Source organism: Cricetulus griseus, chromosome 9 (assembly GCF_003668045.3).
Source record: "Cricetulus griseus strain 17A/GY chromosome 9, alternate assembly CriGri-PICRH-1.0, whole genome shotgun sequence".
Classification (NCBI taxonomy): domain Eukaryota; kingdom Metazoa; phylum Chordata; class Mammalia; order Rodentia; family Cricetidae; genus Cricetulus; species Cricetulus griseus.
The window spans coordinates 19,528,011-19,538,089 of record NC_048602.1 but is presented as its reverse complement, the minus strand read 5'-3'; the positions used below and the strand labels follow the sequence as shown (position 1 = coordinate 19,538,089).

The following is a 10,079-nucleotide window of genomic DNA, read 5'->3' as shown; positions in this document are numbered from 1 at the left end:
TGACTGTCTTATATGCCATCCTATAGCCTTCATCCAGTAGCTGGTGGAAGTAGAAGCAGACACCCACAGCTAATCACTGAACTGAACTGGAATCCAGTTGCAGAGAACAATGAGTGATGAGCAAAAGGTTCCAGACAAGGCTGGTGAAACCCACAGAAACAGCTGACCTGAACAACGTGGAGCTCTTGGTCCCCAGACTGATAGCTGGGATACCAGCATGGGACTGATCCAGACCCCAGGAACATGGGTTTCAGTGAGGAGACCTCGGAAATCTTCGGTACCTCCTGTACTTATCCCTAGCATAGGTGTGGTCTTTGGGAGCCCATTCCACATAGAGGGATACTCCCTGAACCAAGACACATGGGGGTGGATCTAGGCCCTATCCCAAATGATACGATAGGCTCTGATGACCTCCTATGGCAAGCCTTGCCCTCCCTGGGGAGCAGAAAGGATATGTGATAGGTAGGGTTTTAGTTGGGGGTGGTGGTAGGGGAGGAGGGGAGGTAAATGGAAATGGGGATTGACATGTAAAACAATTTTGTTTCTAATTCAAATTTAAAAAAACCTCTGTTGCCATTATTTTCAGGAATGGAGACTAAAACCCTGAAGGAAGAGAATGTGCTAGGACACTAAAGGTCCAAAATTCTGGAAACTATAAATAAGCCTAATAGTATTAATTTACATCATTTTTATAATATATTAAAATCAAGGAAATGAAAATGACTCGACAATGGTATGAAAACATGATCAATGATGGGAATGAATAAGAACAACATCACTCTCATGCATAGCCAAATAAACTTTTATTTGTCTCTATTATCAATTCTTGTGAAAAATTCTTCTCATGCCCACATTAGGATAATCCTGAGATTTTCCTCAGTGGGAGTCTCTACTACTATTTCTAGTGAAATGATGGGGCAAAAGTGATTTCATGTCCCAATCCAACATCACTTAATCCTCTTTCCTGTCCTCCACCAATCCCTCCACCATACCTGTATCCTTAGCTTCTGTCTCCTCTGTCCTTCCAGGCCCCTTTGTTCTACTGCACAGGTGAGCAGGTCTGGGTGATCAGTGAGCCCTGCACATGAGAAAAAGATTGTTCAGGAAGACCCTGGATTTCTCACACAGTACTGTGTTCAGTAGATGAAGGGAAAGCTTAAATACAGGGTTATACAAATGATTCCCTAACTTTCCTGAAGGTTCAGAATACTGAAAACAAGGAGAAAGCATTTTCAGTTATCTTAACTTGAATGCCATTTCCAGTCACAGCTCAGTCAAACCTCAGGGGCAGAAATGGTACTGAATGATTGCAAAGAGACTGTTATACACTAGTGAGGTTCTGAATTGATCATGAACCAATAATGATGGATGCTTACACCTCCCAAAGGGACACACAAGAAGAGAGAATATTTCATGAAAATTTCCTTTTTTCCTTTGAGGATTTCACTTTACACTGTGGTATGTGAGACTCATTCACTCAAAACTCACACACTTGCAGATTAGTTTGTCAACAAATAGAAAGAGCAAGGGAAACTGTAAAAAATTTGTAGCCACAAAAGCCACTCTGCTGCTATTTTGCAACATCCAGTCCCAGTACCAAGCCCTCAGGGGAGGGTCCAGGCATTGCCACTCCTCCTGGGAGAAGCCCATAGTCATGCCACTAGCTATTAAGGGACTACAAAATAAAACACAGCAGTTCGAATCATCCTGTTGCTGCACACCTTGAACCCTAGTGCTTTGAAGAAACAGGTGGGAGGAACACACCTGTCCAGCCTGGTCTATGTGGTGAGTTTGGGCCAGACAGAGCAATACTGTGAGTTCAGGTCTCAAACACAGCAAACAACAGAACCATAAATAACAGTTTGATCCTGTGTCCATGGGCAGAGTGCTTTTCTTGGACCAAGGAAACAAAAGGTTATTGAAGACATTTTCTGACATACATAAGTTATTGTAATTATTCAAAAGATGCTTTACAATATTATTTTAGACTATAATTCATTAACATTTCTTTTTCATTTCTATGTTTCCATGAAACAGGGTTTTTCTGCACAGTGCTGGCAGTTCCTGAAGTCACTATGGACACCAAGCCAGCCTCCAACTGATCCTCCTTTGATCCACTTGCCTCAGCCTTCTGAGTATTGGGATTAAAGACATGGGCCACCATACACTGTAGAAAGCGCTGAATTTACATCCCACTGTCTCAGATGGAAAATTAACCTTGATAAAAGCATACTTTTAAAAGTTAATGTTCACAAGGATACTGTAGAAGTCACACAAAACAATTCTTTCAGATTCAAAGAAATTTTCAGACAATCATTGACTATACACGAAAGCACTCTGCGAATCCATGTCTCTAGGTAAATATGCCAGTCTCTTGGATATGGAAGTGTATAATATGGAAATTAGTATGAATGACTGTAAATTTCAAGAGCTTTGTCGTTTCCACCATAGCAAAGAGAAAGGTGCTTGCAAATCTCAACAGATAAATTCTAATATTCTATTCAATTAATCTTATAAGAATATTTCATTCTCAGAAAGTAATGGGGGAAAAAAAAAACAAGACTATTCCAGTTATGACGGAAAATTTACCGACAAGGAAAGATACCCACAGCAGATCTCGGAGCTGGCTTCCTGATGAGCAGCAGAGAAACCGCTCGCACCCCCGCTCCTCCCTCCCGGGTCCCAGCCCCGCAGCTCCTCTGACCTGGGAGCTTCCAGGGCCGCCGGGCTGCGGTTCCCGCCACTGCGCTGCTGACTGCTGACTTTCCCAGGCCGCCCCGCGAGCGCGGACACTGCGGATCCCGAGGTCTCAGGTCCCCGCGGACCCGCCGTGTCCTCCGCACCCGGGTCTGCAGCGCGTGGCTCCCACCGTGCAGGTCCCCGAGCAACGACAGGGAACAGGCACTCGTCACACCCTGCCTCCTTTCATCTCCATCTTCTAGGCGCTCACTTTGTGTCCCAGCGTCTGTTTACATCACTGCTCTAAACCCTCCCACCTTCCATAAACCCAGCCAATGGGCCAAATCCTTCCAGCTCCTGTTTCCGGTGACTGTCCCCACCCCATCGGGAGACCCGTCCCTCCACCTGCATCTTTGGCTGCCTTGCACACAGCTCGGCTGTCAGGCCGCCCTGGACCCGCTCTGCACAGGCTCCACACACGCTTGCTGCAGCCTAGACCAGAGCTGCAGCCAGGAGGACGCTGCACCCCGGTATCTGACCCCACAGTGAGTGCTGAGACCTTCACATAAAAGACAGGTCATGCACCCAGGATAGGTCCTGATCCCAATGCCAGGCCCCTCTGCAACAGATCAAGCCACGTAACTGTCACCTAAACTCAGAGAGCATAGTTCGACCCTGTGCAGGTGCCCCAGCTGTCAGTCCATAGTCCTTGAGATCACACTAGCTCGTGGTTTTTCCCCTTCATGTTCTTGACCCCACTTGATCATATGATCCCTCCTCCCTCTCTCCAGCTGAACTCTAGGAGTTCAGCCAAGTGTTTGTCTGTGGGTCACTGCATCAGCTTCTATAAGTTACTGTATGCAACATCTAAGGTGACAATAGGATAGTCCTTAACCTCATTAAAGGGGCAAGGCCTATTCAGGCACTCTCTGCACTGTGGGTAGGAGTCTTAGCTGAGGTCATCTTGTGGATTCCTGGGAAATTTTCCAGCACCAAGTTTCTCACTAACTCCATAATGCCACCCTCTATCAAGATATCCCTTTCATTGTTCTCACTCTGTCCCTCCCCCAACTCAGTCTTCTTGATCCCTCATATTCCCATCCCCCATCCCCTCCCTTATACTCCCCTCCCAGTTTACACAGGAGATCTTAACTATTTTCCCTTCCTGTTGCCCTCTGTGGGTGTCCCTCTTATGGTCCCCCCTTCTGGGGAAGTCACAGTCATTAACCCAATCACAGTCACACATGTTCACAAAGACAAAAGATACATTCTTTCTTAGTCTGTAGGTTTAAGGGCATTAGAAGCCCAATGTGACCAGGGGGAGTCTCAGCTTCCATTTCAATAGAATGTTTGTTTCACCTCTTGGCAGGAATGCTCCCCTGTGTGAAACCAAGACTTCTAGACCAGCAGAACTTAATGTTGAGGGAACAGGAAGCAGAATTTTCCTAACAGATCATCAAGGGTGACAGTGAGAAGAGCTATTTCCCATTCCTCTCCTTGAATCCTGTGACATCTGGATCCTCGCTATGGGAAAAACATTTTCGTGTAATGGACATGGATCCAAAGCATGTCTTCTGGAGAGCCCTGCCACAGCCCTCCAGCCTGTTGTCACCTCATTGTCACTGGACATGTTTCATTAAAAGGCCATTCCTTCTTTCTATGGGGCCAGGTGCTTCAGGATAAATCTCTCTCCCTCCAACCTTCTCTCTGCCCCCCCTCTCTCTCCCTCCCTCCCCCCCCTCTCTCTCTCTCTCTCTCTCTGTGTGTGTGTGTGTGTGTGTGTGTGTGTGTGTGTGTGTGTGTGTGTGTACATAGGGGGTTTATTGGAATGAGTGACAGGCTGCTGTCCAGCTAATGCATCCATGACTAGCTGGGAAGGGAAAATCCAAAAATCCAGTAGTTGCTTTGTCCACTGTGCTGGATGATTCCGCTGGTCTTCAGTATATGCTCACACCCAATAGAAATAGCTCTCAATGCCAGTGAAGGAATGGATGTGCTAGCAAAGAAATGAGCCAACAAGAAGACAATGAGCCAAATGCTTTATTCTTCTCTGTCCTCATAGTGGCTTCCAGGACAAGCTGTACCTTATGTTACTGGTGTTACTCCAGCCTGAAGTTCATTTTAAAAGGTATGTTGTCTTCCAACCTCAAAGATCTGAACGGCCAGTGGATTCACCCCTTTATCAAAGTACAAATAATCTCTCACAGGTGTGCTGTCCATTCATGAATTGTAGTTTTTCCACATGATCTCAAGTTGACAATTGACAGTAGCCATCCCAGCTAGTAATGCCAGAAATGACATCTCTATAATCTCACCAACATGCACACATAATGAGAGCAAAGCAATGACAAGTACGAAGGACATCGCCAGTGGATGGGAAAAAGTCCACCAGGCCTCAACCCTACACCGAGATCTGTAGGAGACCAGGGAATGCTGGGAGCAGGAGACATGGTTTCCTCTCTAGAAAACAACAATGGGCTATTGGATACCGAATATTCAGCCTGGAAAGCACACATTCCAGGTACATTACAATGACTGATTAGTTTAGGAATATATATGCATATACCTGCTCATACGTGTGTGTATTAACTGTTAATGAAAAAGAAGGCCACATGTTTGAGATAGTAGTCTGGGTATATTGGAAGATTTTATGGAGCAAACCAGAAACATAAGTTATATCCCTATGAGGAAATACAGACTAGGACTCCTTTAAGTCCCCCGTGTTACCATAGCTACAATGTCAATAATCAGAAATAGAAATGCTACCTAATATGGGGGAAGGAGGTCATACACTGTAGTGGGAGTGAGAACTAGAGAATCAATTTTTGAAACCAGTCTAGATATTCTTAAAAATGAATCAAAGAGAGAAAATGACTGCACCTATGTGTTACACTATTCCTGTAGTACCATGACAGAAATATAATTACTGCAGACAAGAATCCAAAGACAGCCGGGCGTTGGTGATGCACGCCTTTAATCCCAGCATCAGGAGGCAGAGGCAGGTTGATCTCTGTGAGTTCAAGGCCAGCCTGGTCTCCAGAGTGAGTGCCAGGATAGGCTCCAAAGCTACACAGAGAAACCCTGTCTTGAAAAACCAAAAAAAAAAAAAAAAAAAGAATCCAAAGACAAACCAAAGTTGGGAATCCAAAAACTCCAACTTGGTGATTCTTTTTGTTTTCTCTTTTTAGGTGTCTTGTCTGCATGTGTAACATGTGTGTTACATTTACTAGAAAATGAGAAGAGGGCATTGGATGCCCTGGAGTGAGGTTACAGATTGAGGGTCCATATGACTGTGCTGGGAAATCAAACCAAATGATCTGAAAGACCAGACAGTGCCTTTTTCCTCTGAGTCACCTCTAAATCTAAGTGGACCAGTGAGTTTTACTGGGGTGACATACAAGAGTGTGGGAGAGGGGTTATTCATAGAGACACAAAGAACTCAATGATAGCTGCATCACCCATGCAGGGTGATGTCTTTATGAAGTGTGGAACCTGGGGATCACTGCACAGGTTTCAGGCAGCTCAAGGGAGGTAGAAAGTGTCTTTCAAGCCACTCACTACCTTCCCCGGGTATCTTGCCTTGTGTGGTCCAGGCAACTTGAGGGCTGTTTGCTTCATGGCTGGTGTGAGAATCTTCTATGCAGCTCACATTCTCTGACAGTGTCAGTAGTCCTTACTGAACATATATGCTTGATTCAACAGGGCAATCATGCTTCTTGCCAGTTTCTGTGACTTTCTGAACATATGACGGTGTCTATTTCTGATTTTTCAGGAGCTTCTCTGTTGAATGTACTGATTCAAAACAGTTCATGCCATACTTTACCTCTCTTTTAATATCCTGTGTTTTTAGTGAGTTTTATTGAAATTGATGGGTTTCCTGGTGCAGAGCCCTGCTTTCTAGCCCTAGCCCCTGCCCCTCCCTTATACACCCATCCCTAGGGACCAGGCATCAGCAATCATACTTGATTAGCATGGGAAATGCATCCAGAACAAGGCAGAACCAGGAAGACACAGACAATAGAAGTTATAGGGTTAGCATTGCATACAAATACAGTGTTTCTTTTCACTGTCCTGAAGATAGCCAAAAGGACATAAAATAACCCCTACAATAGCTGGTGTGGACCCCAGGAGCACCAGCGGGTAGAGGGTACAGTGACAGACTATGAAAATGGACTCGGCTACTGTTGTTCAAATGTCTAGGATAGAGCCCAGAACATAGCCCAACACTGAGCAGCAGCACTATAATGTGTCAGTACTTCCTAAAGCTTTTGCTCCAGTTGTAGTATGTACTCTTCCAAGAACAAAAAGCTGCCAAGTAACGTTATTTCCCAACACCATGGATTTATAGTACCTTTTATATCTGCAATTTGGGTTCTCTGTGAAGAGTTAACAGCATGAAAACGAAATAAATTGTACTTAAGTAATTTAGCTATGAGCTGACGGCAAAGAGATAAATAATGCCATCCAAACGGTTAATTATAGTTTAACATAACTCCACATCTGCAACCAGTGGAGTCACTCTCATCTGATGTGTCTGGGCATCTTCTAGTCTCATTTTGATATGGGTTCACAAGCTTAAGAGCACAGGGAAAGATCCAACTCTCATGAAAATGTGTAGACTGAACAAGTCAACTTAGAAATAAAATCCCACTCAAAACTCCAACTGCATGCCTGCCTGAAGCCACTGTTCATCTTAGATGAACACTGAGGGCTCTGCAACAGAACTCTACTACTAAAATTCAACTCTGACCTTGGAAGAACTACATTAGAGACCTTGGTTTACCGGAGAGTCTTTTTCTCTGAGGAGAAAAGGAGACTGACCATAAAACATATCAATACTGCACAATGCCCTGTGGCCAGAAAAAAATGCATTTTTTTCTCTCAACAAAAGGGAATCTTTTATCTTTTGTGGACTTCCAAAGCTTGATTTATAGTTAGGTACAAAGTTCACTACTTTTGGAAGTTTATAGAAAAATTATTAGAACAACTAATTTAAAATTTCAGGCACAGACTTGAACTACCCATCCAATATTCATAATTTGTGTTTTCAGTATGAAAGTTTCTCATAGTGAATGCCCCACAATTGTCTCACTCAGTCATCACAGCCATTTAAGACCCAACCACTCACTAACTAGCGGTGTTTTCCCAGCCCTGGATACCTGTCAACCATCTGTTGTTTCTAGGCACCTTTGTCTGGGTAATACAGGAATCCACTAGATAGAGGCAAATGATTAACATCACATTGTGAGTGAAAAATCCTAATGGCCAGCTCTGTGCTTCTTATGGCTGTACTGTCTGATTCACATGAGAGAAGACCTAGGTAATACTCTTTAGGGACAGGGGTTACTTTGTCTTGAATGGCTCCTCTCAAAACTGCAAAACCCAACTTTCTGTTTATAGTGCTACTCTTTTTAAAAGAAAATCCTGTACAACTGACTGCATAGGGAGTTCAAAGATCCCATCATGTACAGTGGACCTGCAGAACTCTACGGGGCAGATACACTGCAGGCTGCAAGGAAAAGTCCTATTCAGTGATATCGTAAGCAATGCTTTAAAAACTTGCAAGAGCTGGGTCTTTATAATGTCACAGAAGCTGAGTGAATGTGGAGGAGTGAATCTCACAAGGGTCCTGGGCATGTAAGCTGAGTTGTTGTTCTTTTATTTGATTTTGGTTTATGGGGCCCATGGAGGAGGCAGAAGTTTCTGGAGAAGATGTAGTCTTCCTGAGCAGAGCCCTTGAGCAAAACCATGCTTTCAGGTCTCCCTTGCAGAAGAGCTTCTGCTTCCTATCGGTCCATCACACCCCAGGAACGGGGATTCCCTGTGATCTGAAGCAAATCCGGTACAAGGCAGTGTGTGCAATAGATCTGCATATGAACTTTCCAAGCTCCCTGTCTGCTTAGGTACAAGTGGCTATCTCAGGACACCTGGTGCTGCTTCTGTCTCCTTTATTTCAGACACAGAGTGGTTGAATCCTCTTCTGAATCACAATTCATTTGTGGAACTGCAGAACTGTGTCCACTTAGGTTATCCCAGTTGGATAACTTTGGTTCCACAACGGGTTGATCTGTGCAGTAGGTTCAAATGTGTGTATTGGTTGCAATGGGAGGGGCACCACCCTTTCTTCGATACCAAGCTGTCCCTAAGAGCACATATTCTTCATCTTCTGCAGACACTAGTGAGGGATCATATGTCAAAAATGTTGGATGTGGGCTCAAAGGAGCTGTATGCTGCTAAATCCAATGCCACTTTTGTGCTAAATCTGAGGCAGCAGCAAAAGAGCATTTCTCCAGCATTACTTCCGAGAGATGAATTTTTCTTTTATTGGGAGAGAGGCTTTGGCTACTTCCTGTAAGTTCTCATGTGGAAACACAAACCCACAGAGAGTAGGAGTCTCCTCTCGAAAGCCTTGTTCTCAGGATGGCACGCAAGTCATTCTCCTTCTCAATGCTTATTTCAACAACCTGAGGGAACCTCTGAGGCAGAGTTTTTGTTTCATCTTGAAAAGGTCTTTGAAAGGCTGACTCCCAGCTGTAAGGGACTGCTTTGGTGTTGGGGAGTGGACTCTCCCAGACTGATGCATTTCTGTCTGACACACACACACCTGCTGGAGCTCATGTCTACATGTATTGGGTTTAGTTGTGTTGAGATCACAGTGCGCTTTGACAGGAGGGAATTTCTTTATAGGTTTTCTTCAACTCTCTATAAAGGAGGTCCTCACTAGCTTTTTGAGTAAGTCCCAAGACAGGGGCTTCAGTTGGAACCTCCTCCAGTTTTCTCCATGCTGGTAGCCCTATGGCTCACACCTGATCCCTGTACTGATCAGGAATGGGAGCCTGCTGAAGGCCTGTAGAGAACTGGTCAGCAGTTCCTGAGAACATCCCGAAAGTGACAGGGACTGGGGGCTGAGCAGCCATAGAAATAGGATAAAATAGAGGCATCTGAGACTGCTTCAGAGCCATTAATCCCTTCCATCTGAAAAGGTCAGAGTAGCCACACCTGTGAGCATCTCTGAGCTCCTTCTGAGAAAAGGTAATGGCTAGCACCTGGCCCCAGACTTTGGTAGAGGATTCCTGCCTACCCCCAAGTGTGTACACCTAATCACAGTCCAAAGGCATAGGAGAGAATGTAGGGGATGCCTCTGAAAAGGATTAGTAGGATATGGGGGAGTGGCTCCTTGGCAGGCCAGGGGGTGCTGCTGTAAGGGACTAGGGACAGATACAAGGGCTCAGGCTGGCATAAGGGACTGGGGTTAGGTTTGAACAAGAACTGCCCCATAATTTATGGGGGAACAATCACCCGAAGATCAGTTGGCCCATCATCATTCTTCTGTTAGAGAGGCACAAATTCCTCACACGGGGCACCAGCTGGTCTCTTCCTGGGGCTAAGCAGATGAGTGT

General features: G+C 44.9%; 1 pseudogene; it reads right to left on the bottom strand.

Annotated features, from left to right (window-relative positions):
* Nucleotides 1-7,088: 7,088 nt before the first annotated feature.
* LOC113838155 lies at nt 7,089-9,560 on the bottom strand (annotated as a pseudogene).
* Nucleotides 9,561-10,079: the final 519 nt, after the last annotated feature.